Source organism: Corvus cornix, chromosome Z, assembly GCF_000738735.6.
Source record: "Corvus cornix cornix isolate S_Up_H32 chromosome Z, ASM73873v5, whole genome shotgun sequence".
NCBI lineage: Eukaryota > Metazoa > Chordata > Aves > Passeriformes > Corvidae > Corvus > Corvus cornix.
Window position 1 is genome coordinate 61,353,335 of NC_046357.1, and position 17,333 is coordinate 61,370,667.

Here is a 17,333-nt window from a genome sequence, read left to right on the forward strand (position 1 = left end):
CAACATGATGATAGATTTTTATAGTAAAACAAGATTTGTAGACAACAGTGAGAGTGTGTTGATGGTAGCTGGTTACTATAAGGCACAGGGGATACAGAGCAGCTGTTGATGAATGTCCCTGACAGTATATACATAACTGTCTGGAATCAGTTTTTGTTACAAACACATTTACATTAATTCATAATGAGTATTTCAGCTTCTTTCTTCAAAAGTAATTTAGCATTTGAATGTTTTCCCCTTCACAGTTATATAGCTTTTTCAGCATTTAATTCAACTCCTATTTTTGTACATTTACCTTCTGAAAACCCAATGGATCCTTTAATTGGCTAAAATTTCATTACAGCAACAAAACTTTCTGGGAGCGAACTGACTATATTCATTGTAAGATTTTTGTTGTCTTGACTGCGTGAATCATTGCAGTGACTAAGAGTTCATTTCTGTCCTCTGACTTTCCTCAAACTACATTTTCTAGGCAGTCTTTGTTTCTGTCTTCTTCTATTACAGGTCTGAAGATTCAAAGAAACTGTTTATTAATACCTTCAATGCCTATGTTGTTCTAGAATTGAAGCATATTCAGTTGCATTAATTTATCAATAATTTAGTTTCTGTTTTCTATTACTATGTATTTTCAAAGCTGCAGAAGGCCAAATAAAGTGCATTTTCTAACATAGCAGTGGAATGCAGAGATTAATATAATACTTTGTAAGAGTGTCCTTCCACGAATCAAGGAAAAATTAAAGACCTGTAATTTCTAGAACCAATTATTTGTCCCTGAAACCAAGTACCTTTCTAATCACGTCAGAATTTTGTAAAATTCTCTTTTGAAAGCTTTGAAAAGTCAGCATCATGTAGCTTCATAGCAGTGAATTTTACTGTAACTTACACTGTTTAATGCTTCAGCTAACAGCCCTCAAAGGAAGCATTTTGTGCAGAAGTGGAGGCAAACAGTCTTCTGAGGACAAAGTTGGTTTCGGTAATGGTGGGCACACTGTAGGGTCCCCAGCAGTGTTCACAGGCAGTTCAGAGGCCTATGCCCACCATGAGCTCCCATGGGAGGGTGTAGTTCTGCGGGTCAGGGGCTGCAGTGGCCTCTGGGGCCTCTCTCTGGGGCCACAAGCACCAGTCTGCACTTGCAGGAAGCATGTACTGGTAGGGGGGTTTGCAACAGGAATCATGAAGCTGGGGGGAGGAGGTCAGCAGACCACATCTCTTTCAAAGCACTGCAGTACAAGAGCTGAAACTGCTTTTCCAAGCTGCACTGAGGAAGCAGAGACAGCACCTATGCTTGTTAGGCTGGGAAATGGAGACAACCAGGCTGGTAAAGACTGTGATCTTGTGAACTCTGGCACCAGGATCATTGTTCCTTTTCCACAAGCATCTATGACCTGCAGAGCAGTTTTGGGGAGCCAGCAGAGGCAAGGGCAGGGACTTCTTCCCATCAAAGACTTTGACCTGCCTGTGCCTGACACCTGTGGCAGCACTGGCAGGATAAGGCAAAGAATGGTGGTGCGAGACTCCCTGCTGTGGGAATGAAGGGTGCTAAGCTGACTCAGCCTGTTAGCAGGGGACATTTGCTGCCTGCTGAGGGGTTTGGTCCAGAACATCACGGAGGGGCTGACAAAGTTTGTTCAGCTTGACAGTTGGTCAGGCTATTATTCCACATTTCTTCTCCATAAGAGCACTAGCAATATGTCTGGGAGGTTAGGACTTCATAAGTAGTGATGAAACATATTCAGGGAATGGGGAGACGGACTTGGTGCCTGGTGACTTCTGCCTGGTCTTGCTGGTGAATGGGAAAGGCTTGCAGAAAAATGAATGAATCTTGGAAGTCAAACGCTGGTTGCACATTTGGTATTGGCAATACAGTTTTAATTTTTATGACCATGTGACCTTTGTGAGGATTGCTTGGAAGAGAAGGGATCCATCTGACCAAATCAGGAAAAGTGTGTTTGTTACCCAGCTGGGTGACCTCAACAGAATTAATCAATTAACAGGAAGGAAGGGAAAGAATGGTCAACAATCAATTCAAGACGCAATGCACCAAGCTGGCAGACAAAATAAGAGGGATCATATAAGCACTAAGGACTTCAACAGCTGGACTACTGCCATGGACAGAAGCAGATTCTTCATGAAGGACAGATTGGGAAAGTAAAAATGGAGGGCTGCCTTTTATGTAGGACAGCAGGATTTATGGCATTCTTTGTCTGGGTGATGGGCCAACCAAATTAGTGTGCAGAACAAAAGTGGGAAATACTGTGATAGGTGTCTGCTGCATGCTGTATTAATAAAGAGGAAGCAAGTTATGCCCTCTTCTGACAACTTCACATTCATAGGCCCTTGTCTTCTTGGGAGAATTGACTCATGTATGTTGGAGGGACAACACAATAGGGCACAAGTAATTCAGGAGGTTTCTGAAGTGCACTTCCAACAGCTTCTTGACACAGGCAATCAGAGAACCAGGAACAGGAGATAAACTACTGGACCTAGCACAGAACTGGAAGAAAGCAAATTCGTCCTGTCTCCACGACAGCAATCAGAGTTATTTGGATAACCACAGGCCAATCAGCCTCCCACTGGTCCATGAGAGTTCATCTTGTTCACGCAGACAGTTGCTTACTTCTCCTCAGTTTAATTTGGTTTTGGTTTTGTTTTGTAAAGAAGACAAAGGTTTTATTTAATCTGCATGGTTTAACTTATAACATCTTTAAATCATGTTCAATGGTTCAAATGGTTCAATAAGTTTAACATCTTGCCAAAACCTAAAAATCTTCATCTTGATAGCAGTTAAGAAATGGTGGAATGATGTTAAGATATTAGTTGTTCTTTGGGTTTGGGGTTTTTTTAATGTAGTATTTCAAGTTTAAGTTTTCTTAATGAGTAATTTTACTAAATATCAAACAACAGAAGATTTTAACAACTCTCTCAGGAAATCAGGAAAAAACAGAGCACCTTTATTAGCCCACTGTGTTCACATAATTGGATCACTTGCCCTCTGCCACCACTGAGTGAAACATTTGTATTGACACACAGGTCAAGTATCCATTAAAATAGTGATAAATCAATCACCATCCTTGCCCCCATGCACAGAAGTACAGGAGCTCTGAAGTAATGACTGCTGTTCAATGACAGCTTAGTGGGCTTTTCTGTCTCACATAATGAGACAGAAATCTTGGGTAGTTAATTAAGGCACTGTGTATTTGAACACCTTCATAAAAAGTCAGTGAATCAGTTGACACAAATCAAGGCCTGAATCCAAGAAACTGCAGGTGGGATGAAGTGCACAGAGCCTATCAAAGCTCATCACATTTGAAAGTCAAAGATGTGAATTCCTCAGTTGGAAAATTCAAAATTATGTATGCTTCTCTTTTTCTTGGTCTTTAGTGCTTTTTTCTGTACAGCGTATAAGAGTTATGTGTACTGACTGCAATTTATACACTGAAGGGCAACCATGTTTTTATGTTTAGTTTACATAAACAGTTATTAACAGTATCCCAAAACCTTCCTATTGAAATAATTCTCTGTAATTATTTTCTTTACATTTTCTTTGAGCGATAGTAGTTATCTGAATTGGCAGATTTTGCCAGCCTGTTTGCATTTCTCTAATAAACACAAAATGAAAATAATCTTGCAAGGTGGCAGGGTGTTTGGCAATGTCAGTGTAATTATTGCAAAGGAAAGGAAGCATCCTCATAAGATGACCAGTCTATTTAGTGAAGAAAAATTCCCTGATGAGTTTTCTTCCTTTATGTTTTCAGAGTGTAGCTTTTACCTATCTATATTGTGGTCATTTCTAATAGAAAATTCAGTGGGAATAAATATTTTGATCTCTGGTGGGTGTCTCATTCTCACTTTACAAAAGCTATCCTAGCCATTTAAGACTACCCCTTAAGGAAAATCTTTTCATGTCTTGGGATAATAATAGACTTCTCTAGAAGCAGTATTAGGATTTGGGACTCTATTAAATCATAGAGAGCTCTCACTCACTGAATCCTGCCTTAGATTTTGCTGTAAAAATACATGAAGGACTGAAGAAAGTGCAGGCAGTTTCTCTTTTGAAAACAACTCCTGAAATGTACAGCAATCTCTTTTCTGTCTCATACACCATGAAAGTGAACTCCATCATCTGCTCGTGATGGCCTGTTACAGAGGCAGTCCAGAACAAACGCTGTCACAATAGTGCTGCCAAATGAATATTCACTGGGGGAAATGAAGTTCTCCCTGGCATAAGGAGATTCAGTCCTCTGACTGTTGTTCTATAATGAACCTAAGATTAGGAAACTGCAGACAAGCAATAGTATAATTTAATTCCTTTGGATCAGATGTTTCTCCCCAAACAAGAGAGAATTTTCTAAGTAGGAATTAAATATTCAGATATTTTGATTTGTCATTATATTCATTCAGTAAAAATAATGTAAGCCATTCATCTATGGCACTCATTAGACATTAACACATTCAGTACCTCTGTTCTTCTTCGGTCATTGTTCCGACCACTGCAATCATGGGCTGCTGCTGTGGGCCAGCTTACTTACCCTCTAAGAGAACGTTCAGTAGTATTCAGAATTACCTTTATCTCATTCCCACGTAGATTATAAGAGTTTTCATGTCTTCAGTTAGTGTTTGTTTTTCCTGATTGTTAAATGGAATCTTGATATCTGATTTTTTTCCCCTTTTAAAACACTCAGTAACTGGTTTTTGTATCCAATTGCTTTCTTGACTTTTTTACTGTTGAGACTTCAACACATTATTTTGTCTAATGTGCAACACTTACATGTTTTGGCAACTGGTGCTTTTTTTGGAAAAACATAATTGCAAACATAAGCATAATTTATTATCTGACAGAAATTAGGACAGAATAAAGAAAATACATAGATCTGATCTCCAAATGAGGGAAAAAAACAACTAAAACCAAACCGTAATGGCTCTCCTTACCACTCTCCCACACATGCATCTTGAGTGTATTAGTTGAGAAGCTGGAAAATTCATTATGCATACATATAATGGAGACAATAATCATGTCACACTTTTTATAGTACAATGACTTTTCTTCACATTGGCATGAGGTCATTGCAAGATGGCTAAAATAAAATGAAATTAGAACAGTCTTTCATTAGTTGCTGATTCTCAGGCTGATTGTTTTCACTTCATTTCCTTTAGATTTGCCTTTTGATCTGTTTTCTATCCTTATTTGTAGACAGGCAGAAACGCTAGCCAAAAAAAAGGAAAAAAAATAGAGAGGTGATTATTCAACAATCCTGCTGAAGATTCATCTGTGCCACACAACTGTACCTGCAGAAAAAAAATCAGAAACACCAAAATGATGAATAACAATGAGAGGAACCTAAATAAATGTCTGTGTGGTTTTTGACTAAGTGCTAAATTCTGACATTGTTTTGCTGTACTCACTTCTGCATTATCAATATGTGCCTAAGCATTGTAAATCCCATTTCAAAACAACAAAATTAGGGCATGTAGACATTCTTAAATGACACTCTCAAGCTTGGAAGATAATCTTTCTCCATCTGAGATATTTAAGTGAATCATTCATTTTAATAAATTTGTGTGTCACTGAAAACTCATGTAAAATTACAGTCCCCTTTCTAAACCAGGGCTGTAGGAATTGAATAGCAGTCCAAGAGTCAAAAAAACTCCCGTTCTATGTATTTTCCAAATATTTTGCAAAATGTTACACATATGTTTTATATACTAATTTTCATATAAAGGGCCAAGAAAAGATTAGTCAGGATAGAAATTCCTTTGTGTGCAAATAAAACATGTGGGTCTATGGTTTGATATGAAATTTTAGATGCTTCATGATAAAGTGTATCTTCAAAATATGTAATATGCATTGCTTAAAGAGGAGGAAAGACACACATGGAGATTTGACATATTGTGCTTATTATTTATCTACTAATTAAATTGAGTAGTTCTGCAATTGGATTCACATTTTATGCACATTGTTTATTATGTCTTTACTTAAATAATAGCATTACATTCACTTTACTTTTTAATCTATGGTCATATAATTAAGCAACTATAAAATGTTCATAAAACCTGGTAGTGCATGAATTCTATGAGAAACTGTTTATAAAAAAGTGTATTACGTTAATATATTAAACAGAATGAAATTACTCTTTTGTTCCCTAGTTAACCCTAATTACTACACTCATAAACTACATAACTTGTGAGTCCAAGAAAAATTAAATTGATAATTAATTCAATTTCTTTTACACCATATATTATATTTAAATTAAAATTATTTCTTCTCAATTATATATATAATTTTATTTCTTATTAAATAATTTTCCTCACTTTCAGGTAAATAGAAGTTCATGTTACTCAGAATGTATTAGAATTCACATATTTAAGGAAAGAGGCAAAATAGCAGAGATGTTTCTCTGTCTATGAACAACTTAAGGCTATCTTTTAGTATCTTGACTTAGAAAGTTAATGCAATTGGCCTTCTATTCTAAAGGGCAACTGAGAAGTCTCATGTCCATGTATGGTCAATTATTTTACTTATTTTTAAAATTATAACTTGCTTATTTTAATGTTTAAAATAAAATTTGTATTTCAGTGAGACTTCTAGGTACTCTTACCAAGCATCAAAGGGCCAGGTTGTTCTCTTGAAGGTAATGAAACTTGGCTGGTCTAGAAGCCCTTTTCTTTCCAAAGAAAGCAGCTTTGTCTGCCATTCCTCTGGACAGACTGTAGAAATCCTGCTGTTCTTATGAGACTTGTGCCATAAGAAGTCATCAATTTCTCACATCCAGCAAAGAATGCAGCTCTGAGTTGTTAATCTGCTGTACAGTCACTCATATAACTGTGCTTCTTAATTCTAAGGTAGCTCAAAGAACTTTCCATGTGAGCATTTTGATGTTTCTTAAAGATAATGTGAGCAAAACTCATGGAAGATGGGGAATAATAAAGATTTTTCAGCAAAATTTTCCCTCAGAATTTCAGCTGTGAGCAGCATCCATCCATAATTCCATCCAGAATTCATGCCTAACAAACATTATATGCAAAAGAATATGTAGACAAGGACAGGTGAAAGAGAATATGCTCATTTTATTTTATCTATTTCAGTTTTATTATGATGAATACATATTTCAAGCTGTCTTTAGTATTCACTAATTGAATTTTTTTTTTTTTTTTGCTTTCATATCCAAGAGCCAGTCCTACAGTCCATGTAACTAAAAAATAGTATCTGATCTTTTGTTATTTTCTGGTTAATATATGTGTTAGTATCTGGGCAAGGTACAAATGGATGCTTGATATAGGTCTCAAAACTTACCAAAATGCATAAGGGAGATGACAAGTTTTTTAGGTACTAGATTTCCATCTTTCTGTGGAATATGCTGACTTTTCTAGAATATGTTTTCACCCTCCTTAAGCAAGATCACTGTTTAATCAACACCTTTGTAGTAACCTTTTCTCTCCATCATGAACACAAAATAGGTGATAATTACTTTCAAAAGCCACAGAAAATTTTTCTTAGTTACAGATTTATTAAATATACTGAGCCATATGACTCACATTAAGGGATACCAACAATATTGTACTCTTTAAAAAGTGAGGAAAATTAGGATAAAATAGCTATGTTTTATTTCTTCAATGATACATATTTCAGGTGACTTTTCAGATTTGCAAACATTTTCAAATTACTGTCACAATTTGACAGCAAGGCCATTTTTCACTTTTTGATATTTTGCTTTCCCATTCTTTGAGATATTCCAGTGCATCAGCTGTTGTTTCAGCTGTGTCCAGTACCTGGCCATATGTGCACTATATGTTTGTTTTGTGAGAAATAAACCATCACAGAAGGTAAGTTCAGCTTAGTGTTTCAAAGCCTTATACAACCAAAGTCTGAAATTGGAGTAACACACTGCATTGCTGTAACATAGGAAGAGCAAAGAGGAAATTTTTAATAAGAGGGGCAATAAATTGCAGTAACAACCAGTTCAGGCTAGTTTGACCATCAGCTATTTATTCAAATTCTAGGTAAATGTAAATAGAACATAAAATGGAAGTCTGATCATTAGAATTCTAACTGCTGATAAACAGGAATTTTTTTTTTGAGAGGGAGTCTAGAGAGTCTTAAATCATATATTATCAAACTCTATTTTTTTCCTTCCTTGTCTCCTATTTATTTTCTTATTGGAAGCTTTTTAAAGGCCCTTCTTCACAAATCTGTGTTGGCCTGATTTTGGATCACTGTTTATTATAAATGTAACTGACAACCTCATTTTTTCTTTACGGCAGTAGGTGGAACTCAATTATAATTCTGTGTTATATATGCGCATGTATATATAGCTGTCTATATATATATATATGTATATATGTGTGTGTATATATATGTGTGTGCATATATATAGGTGTATATATATATATATATATTTAAAATTGCTAATGCCTCTGGAGTGGTTTTGATTAAAACAAAAACAACTTTCTTACAATAAAAGGGCTTTTACTAGTTTCAGAAAGATTTGATGCATACACCCTCCAAGTCTTTGGAAAGGTTTCTGTTTTCTAAAAATAACTTCATATATCATCTCTCTGTCCTTTATTAGGGATGCTGAAAATAGTAAAGAGCATAAGCAGTAGAAGTCTTCTAAAGCTTGTTTTACTTAATCACTTAAATTATATGAACTTTCATTTAGATGCAGTATATAGTTAGCTATTTACATATTTGCGCAGGAAAACAAATGAGCAATTTAACTCTATGATAAAATGCAATTTTAGAACAGCCTATAGTTATTGTTTTGTCCCACCTTAATAACAAACACCTGTTCTGGCTGTTCTAGGTATTCCGTTCTCAGCAGGTTGCAATTTCCAGAAGACATTCATTACTGACTAGTTTATATCCATGCTTTCATATAAAGTCCATGACACTAAATGTTTCATCTGTGTCTCCCTAATGTTTACCATCCTGAAGTACCTGCTTGGAGCTGTGGTATTTTCCATAGCTATCCTTTGTAGAGAGGTAAAGATATGAATTTTAAAACAACATGGTGAATGAATATTTATCATCATGTTTTTCTTTTTCTAATCTCTTCTACTTTGCCATAGCATGAACAAAGTGGAAGTTCTCTGTTAGAGTTTTATAGTTGAATATATCTATATATAGCTGTGAATTTTGGTACAAACACTAGAAACTAGTCTAAGGTCTTCTTAGAACACTGGCTCTTTTCATGAGAAAACTGAGCACCTTCCTGATTCCATATTTAGTCTTGGCATTTCAATTCCTGACAGTTTCTTACTCTTTTTCAGTAACTGAACTTAATGAATTTTTATTCCCAAATATTTTTTCTCTTGCAAGTTTGTCTTGATGTGTAAAATAGTGTTTTTAGAAACACAACCTGTTAAATTATCATACTATCTCCAGCACAAAAAAAATGCAACTATGTAACTAGACTGCATATAAAATCAATAGTTTTACTAAATTTGGTAAAGAGAGATAAATATTTGGGAAAAAAATCAAGTTTTAATGATTTACAAATAGATAAAAATTTTACTTTTTTACCAAAAGTATTTATTTCTTTTTCCTTGTATGATTTTCTGCAGCCAAAATATATGTACATATGGTATTCCAAAAACGCCTCAGCACAGCTTCTTTAGTAGCTAAAAGGTCTGTTTAAGGTTTTACTCCAGTTAGAAGATAAGTCTTTTAAACAGGCAGTGACCTAGATATTATAATTCATATTCTGGCAGTTCTCCAAATGTTGAAGTTATTTATGTCTGATATTTTAAATATTAAACCAGCAGATTGATACTATCAAAACCACTGGGATCCTACCTCATTTTTTTGCAGTCATCATTTATAACAGTACTCCTTACTATGAAGAGTGCAGATCACGCATGAAACTTTTTTAGCCAAATGTTACCTAGATTGAACTTTTCCAGTATTTCTTACAGTTCAGTATAAAACACACACACAAAATCAAAGAACAACCCACCAAATGAACAAAATCCACAAGGATTCATTTAAAATTAATTAACCATACAGGGATTGTTTGTTCCTTATATTAAAATAATCAGCAATATTGCCTTATTTTCAATCTTACTTCTCTATGTTAATAGTATTTCCATTCACATTTGTAAGCAGGTTATAAAAATTAAATAGAAAATGTAAAGCAAGTTTTGTTTTTTTAAGGGTGAAGCTCTTTCAAAACACAAACCAATTATTTCATTCTAAACAAGCATCATGTTTTTCAGAATCCTAGTAACAAGAAATATTATTGTACACTTTGATGCAATGGATAGCCACCCAAATTCGGAAAATATCCATGTTGTTCCCATGAAGTCAGCAAGACTAGGCAAGACAACTGGTATTGTTACCAAGAATAGTGTTTTCTGTAGACAATACTAGATTTTTAAGTGATAGGCTGAATCAGGAGTGACTATTCACCACTTAAGTGAAGTAAAACGGTTAAGATGGCAAACAACCAGAAGTATGAAGCTGAAATTAATTTAATATCTGCTGTGTTTTATTTTTTGAAAGGGCCTGTTGGAAGAAAGACCAACTAAAAACATACAACATAGAGCACATAACATTTTTCCATCACTGTATTCTAAAATCTCCCTAGTGTATTCCATGTCTTGTGTTTGATTACCTCTTGAATGACTCCCATCTGGGGAAAGAAAAAACAAACCACAATATAAAACTTGAGGTACACTCATAGCATTAAATTTTCATGTTGACTTGTCTTCATGGATGAAGATGATGAGTAATACAAGAGTACCTTGATTGTTGAACTTGTCAAAAAAATCAGAATAAATTTTAAAATCTAAAATCCAATCTGTCCCAAACTCACTGAATTGTATTTCTCAATAAATATGAAAAAGACAGTAAAATAATTTAAAAATATATTTAGGAATAATAAGTATCAATTGAGAAGAAATTGGAACTAAACGTACCTGCAATTACTTGTAGAATCTAATTGTCATTACATGAAGAGAAATAAAGATCAAGTAATTCCCCCAGGGAGTTTAATTCTTGTGTAGAATGAATATGGCTAAAGACATCCACCTCTTGAAGCTTCACTGAAATTGTTGTAAATAAGAGTCATCTGTATATAAAATATATATACTACGTTTCATATATAAAGAACATATATATCATGAAATCAAGAAAGCAAACTGACAGTACAGACCCTGAGTCAAATACAAGTACAAGATGATAGTGCAGAACAAGTAGCCCAAAGGTTTTTATAGCTCCTCAGTTAATCACAGGATTTCCATTGTTTCGTAACTCCAAACTCCATTAGCCAGGGCGGATTGCTAGTTTTGTGATCCAAGTATTGAACTGAAGGCAGGCAGCATGCAAGATGAGATCATCCAAGGCCTCATTATCTAAAAAACTTAAAGCCCCATATAATTTCAACCCTTAAAAAAAAATTATTTCCAGAATCTTAATCCAATCTCATTGGCAGTGAAGCTGTGATAGTCAATATTCCAATGACAGAGAAAGTGCAGTATCAAACTTGTGCCTGGAAAGGCTTGGAAAGGCAAATTTTCTTTTGAAGTTATTTCATTATCTTAATGTTCCACAGCAAAAGTTCTGTGAATAGCTAGAATGGCAAACCACTGGAGAAGAGATAGCCACTTATGTGTAAGAAAAACTCAAAGAAACAAGTATTCACTTGGAATTAAACCTTGAGTGTTTTCTGTTTCTGGTTTTCTGACTGATCAGAATAAGCATATAATACAGTTCTATGCAGAGAAAAAAGGAATAATGCTGTGTCTGTATTAAGCTAAGTCAAGATAAATATGAAGAGAAAAGTGGGAGAAAACCCAATGACCTGTTAAGTATTCTCTTACTCATGGAAGCTTGATATTTCTACATAATAGGAGAAATTTGTAAATGTGGCACTTGACTCCATACTTGATATTTCAGTGACTATAATTCTTGCTATGTAATAATACACAGATAATGATCTTGCCTTAAGTGTCTAGCATGACTCCTCATAAGTGCCACTGACAAGAGCTTTCCACCAATAACTTCATTATCAGAAAATCGTGAAAAGATTTGAGTTGGAAGAGAGGAGTTCCATCCTCCCTTCCAAGGGCGGGGACATCTTCCACTAGACCAGTTTACTCAGAACCCCATCCATTCTAGTCTTGAGCACCTCCAGGGATGGGGAGTCCACAATATCTTTGGAACAACCTATTCCACTGCCTCACCCCCCCCTTACAGAAACTAATTTCTTCTTGGTATCTAATCGAAACCTACTCTCCATATCATCCTATCACTATGTGCCCTTGTGAAAAATTCCTCTTCAGCTTTCTTCTAGGTTCCCAGTAGGTACTAAAAGGCCACTATGAGGTCTCCATGCTGAACAGCCCCAGCTCTTTCAGCCTGTCTTCACAGGAGAGGTGCTCAAACCGCTGCGATCAAAGTAGCGACTCTCCTCTGGACTGGTTCCAACAGGTCAACATCTTTGTTGTGTTGAGGGTCCCGGACCTGGACACTCCAAAGTGGGGGGGGTGGTCTCAGAAGAGCAGGTCACTCTACCAGGGAGTGTAATATTGACTTCAGTTTTGGGGTCTTTTAGGTTTGTCTTCCTTATCAGCAATGTTTTTAGAACCCTCTACTTCTACACAGGAATAGGTGTGTTCAGGACACATGACACTATCAAAAAAATTTTATCTCTTTCCTTTCTTGGTGATAATTTCTCCTAAATTATTTGTAACTGTCATATTATTATCCAGTTTTTTCACTGAATGATATTCTGCACAGTGTGACTGCTATGCTCAATCAAATTCATTTTCAATACTGACTCCCACTGGTTATGCAGACAAAGATGATATAAAGCCCATAAGCTGACACACATTCTAAAGCCCAAAGTACCAAAAAAAAAAGACCAGGCATAAAAAACCTCTGACCAGGCATAAAAAGAAAAAAATGTCTATAAAGGCTGTAATTAGGATTTGAAACAGAACTGGAGGAAGCACCACAAAGAACTTTATTCCAAAATTAGTAAATTCTACAGGATCTTACATCACTTGTTTGCCCTGCAATTCAAACATCAACTCTACCTTCTTAGGCAATCTTTTTCAAACTATGAGATGTATTTCTAGAAAAGTAAAGTAAATGAATAAAAATATTTAAAAATACATAGTATACTCTGGAGAGCTATTATTAGAGGGAAAACATGATATTGAGTCTATGCAACAGTTTGAATACAAATGGTAGGATTAAGTTTTAAGGAGTTTACAAGATTAGTTCAGGTTCATCAAAAACATGAAATTCTAATTCCACAAACTTACTCCTTTTCGTAAGGCTTTGAGAATTTTTCTGACAGTATTGTAACTATATCAAGTAAACGAGAGGATACAAAGGAAGAGTTATTCTTTTTATCTTCTCCTGCAGAGGTGCTAATAGGAAAGAAGATGATATTGGTCTGCTTTATTTAAACCTAAATATGAAGTGGTTTTCTGAAAGAGTCAGAGCCTTATAAATACTGTTTTTGCAGGGCACTGCCTTACATGAAATAAAATTATGATCATCTGTTGCACATTACATTCCAAAATATAGGTTGGAAAATTTGTCAAGTATAAGCCACTGATTAATGACAAAATTAAAAGAAAAAAAAAAACAAAAAAACCTGTAATCCAGATTACTTGGATTCTTTTTCTCTTGTATAGAGATTTTACCCAGTCATTTACTGGCAACTGTAGCCATCTATTCAGCAATTCCTTCTTCTTTATATTTTAAATCTCTCCTAAAGTTCCCAGAGGAATTGTCGTTTGGCGCACGAACTAGTTACAAAAATTTCAAATATGTAATATGATACGGATATTTGTATTCGTAGTGCCTGAGACCATCAAAATAGGAGAAAAATTTAAATCCTGTGTCTATACACTTCTTTTCTTCTGTCTGGAACTTGCCCATGCCTTACAAGTTTTTCTCACTCCACTTTCAAGGAAGAAACTGAAGAGAAGATATTACAGCTGGTTAGGGGTCAGTAGCTCTGACCGAGGAAGAGGTGACCGGTCCGGAGAGATGGTCCCAAAAGGAATCGCCTTCCCGAGGCCCGGTGTCTTCCCTCAGCTGCTGGCAGGAGGGCCCTTGCAGAGATGTCAGCTCTTTAGTGATTATCAGCTCATGATTTCAGCTCAGCTCTGCAGGGCAGCCTCCAGGCCAGACCAGAGAGAGACGAGAGGCTCGTGTGGCTGGTTCTGCACGAGGGAGCTTCATTGGTCTGTACTCCAGCGAAGGGGAAAACCAGGGACGAGCATCTCTCTGCCCTCGCAGGGGCAGAGGGCTAGCTCTTATAGGGATACAGGGGGTGGGTGTCAGAGGGTAAAGGCCAATGGGTTACAAAGGATCTGCATAGGGTCTCCTAAAGGATTGTGGGTCTGTCTTTTCTCGCCGTGACCACAGAAGTGGTTGCCTTTCCAGGCTGATTGAGCAATCTCCTTATCTCAGCAGAGATCCCTCCAGGGCAGTGGCTGGGCATACCCTACAAGAAGAGAATAGCTTTCTTATGGAAAAAGTCAAGATTATGGCTTTTATACTATGTAGTTTAGCAAATTTACATGAGCTAAACAGATTTGAACACTTTCGGAAATCTCTTGTAATTGTTTGTGGTTTGTAGTAGATAAATTTCACTTCTGGCATATTGTATTAAAAAGTATATTTTAGAATGTCTCTTTCCTGATCTTAACTCCCTAATTTTTCTGACTTCTGACAGTGCTGGGAATGTGTCTAATGTACAGTCACTGCAACAGCAACAGTAGGGTACAAAATAATACCAGGACACATTAACAAGTCAGAACTGAAATGAGGATGACTGATGACTGTGAAAGAAATGTAGAAAACCATATATTGACTTAAAAAAAAGGGTTAATTTGTTTTATTGCTTAGTTGCATAAAAGACAGGGCTAAAACTTCAGGCAAGTATTTTTTTAAAAGTATGTTTGAACTTCACTTTCATGTATTTTTTGCATTTCTTTTTTATCTGTAAATTGAAGCACAGATTCTCCTAGCAGTCTTTCTCTCCTATGATAATACCTCACTTTATGCAGTGAGGTGTCATCAAAAATATTTTAGTAAATTGCAAAATCTTCTTACAGCTGGAGATTACATACAGGAAAAAATATTTATCTTCTCTCAATAATAGGGGAACTTTCTTTTTTATATAATTTTTTCTTCTAATCAAACTTGTGAATTTGTTTTCTGTGAAATATTTGCTAAACAATGCCAAATGTCTTCCTTTCTGTGCCCTTCTCTGAAAATGCTATTCTTTCTCTCTTTTGTAACAGGAGTTGGAATTCACAAAGTTGAGGTAGGAAACTCATTTTATTACTGGGTAATTTAACTAATTTACTAAAGCCAAGGGTATTAAAGCTTTATGATGTTATTCTTGTGATTTGTGTCTAGCAGTTATTCACTATGGCAACTTACAGAGAAGGTTTACAGTCAGCACAATATAGAGAACTACTGTGGATTCTTCTTGTCATTGGTGTGTTGGATAAGATTTTAATCTAAAATGATCAATTATTTTTATGTATTTATAAATAGTTCTGAAGTATAATGACATATTCTAAGTCCTGTCTTTCCAGTGAAGCTGAACTTTTCCTGTAATTTATATTTGACCTTTATCTGGAACCCAGGAAAATAGAAAGTTTTTAGGGAGCTGTAGCTTCACTGGGCAGTGGAATACATTCTTTCATCTTTCCAAAATTGTCTTCAAACAAAAAGAGAGGGAAGATGGTACTCCTGACTAAAGATAGTTCTGAACCTGTTTTATCTACATAGATTCAAGATAAAGCTGAGTTTATCAGAACACACATATAGAAATCAGCATGTCTTTTTGTAACTATATCTCGCAGAATTGGAAACACCGATTAAGTGACATAAATGTCAAGTAGCTCAGTTGTTGCAGTGAAATTGGAGGAAAAAATTAAAAGCTTTTTACTATGTCCTCTCAAAAGTAAATTTTTAACTTCAGTATTTTGGCAATAATTTACAGTTCTTTATTTGGCTACATTAAATCTTATTTTGTCAATGGCTCCTTAAAGGGCAAAGAATATTCATAATGTCTAACTTCTGTTGTGAAGTTTGACATCTTCAGGATGTATCTATATCTTTGTGGAAAAAATGCAATCTATATTACCATTTGTAAAATGACAAATGTTTAGAATAGATTTAAGTATACTGATAAAAACTTCATTTTAGATGTAAACACTTGACAGAAGTTATGCAGGTACACTTAGATTAGACACCATTTCACATTTCTGTGGACAAAAGATGACTTTCTCATTATTCTGTTAATTTTTTTTTACTAGATTTATTTTTTTTATTTCTACACTCTACCCCAAGCTCCTACTTTTTTCTTATTGAACTATGAGGCATGCACATTTTATACTTTTATTATTTCCTAATAAAGGGTACTTCTTTGTGCATGACCATAACTTTTTTCTTGAAAAATGCAATAAATAATCCCGCAAACATCAGCCAATACAACTTTCTCTGGCATGGTGGCAGTCACCTAGACTACTTTTTGCATCCATTTAAGTGCTGAATAGTTAACTGTGCACACACACACACACACACACATATATATTATATATATATATATATAATACAGAAAGAACACCTACAGAATCTTTTTAGAGAATACTAAAAAGTAGGTTTTCACCTAGATTCCTTGCATACAAGTGTAAGAGTGTATAGAAGCTAACATTTTTCTCTGCACAAAGCTCATTAGAGTGTATTGTATCCAATGACAAGCGAACATCGCAGAGGTTCTTTGAGAAATCTCTCCACCTTACTGATACACTCTGGCTTTAGATCTAATAGTTCCTCTGCTCCAGCATCTGAAAAGATTCTTTCAGGACTATTCTGAGTGGTTGTTGGAAGAGAAATTACCTAGAAAACAATAATAAATTCAAGTTTAGAAATTAAAGAAGTCATAAGAAAAATAAAGGAAAGGGAAAATAAATGTCTTTAGGAGCTTGTATCTGAAAAAAAATTCCATTCTGGTTAAGAATCAGTGTTGTTCACTCTCTTATTCAAAAATGGGAGAAAGCAAGTGACGGTACAGAGAACAGGATTAAACCAGAGAGCAAGCCCTTTGCTTCTGGATGTGGGGTGCTGGTGGCCATCCAGAATTTGTCAAGAGGTCAGTTGGTTAGACCCAATTCAGATTCCCTCCAGTTTTCTGGCTGTGATATCAGTGGGAGGGAATCTATACCAACAAAGCAAAATCTTTAATGTTGTGTGATTGAAGTGTGAGACTATAGGGAATTAAAGAAAATGAAGTTTGGGTTGGTCATACGACCAGTAATCCACCTGAAGAAATAACTGACTTAACCACTGAGCTGAGTCC

The 17,333-nt window shown here is 35.5% G+C and overlaps 1 protein-coding gene across 45 annotated transcripts in view; it reads left to right on the forward strand.

Moving 5' to 3' along the window:
* Positions 1 to 17,333, forward strand: part of PTPRD (protein tyrosine phosphatase receptor type D) — a 1,187,151-nt gene that overhangs the window by 607,466 nt on the left and 562,352 nt on the right. For all 45 annotated transcript variants that reach the window (XM_039567532.1, XM_010392896.4, XM_039567544.1 and 42 more), the window contains one exon: positions 15,265 to 15,287. The gene's annotated coding sequence lies outside the window, so the exon portion shown is untranslated. The remainder of the gene's footprint in view (positions 1 to 15,264; positions 15,288 to 17,333) is intronic.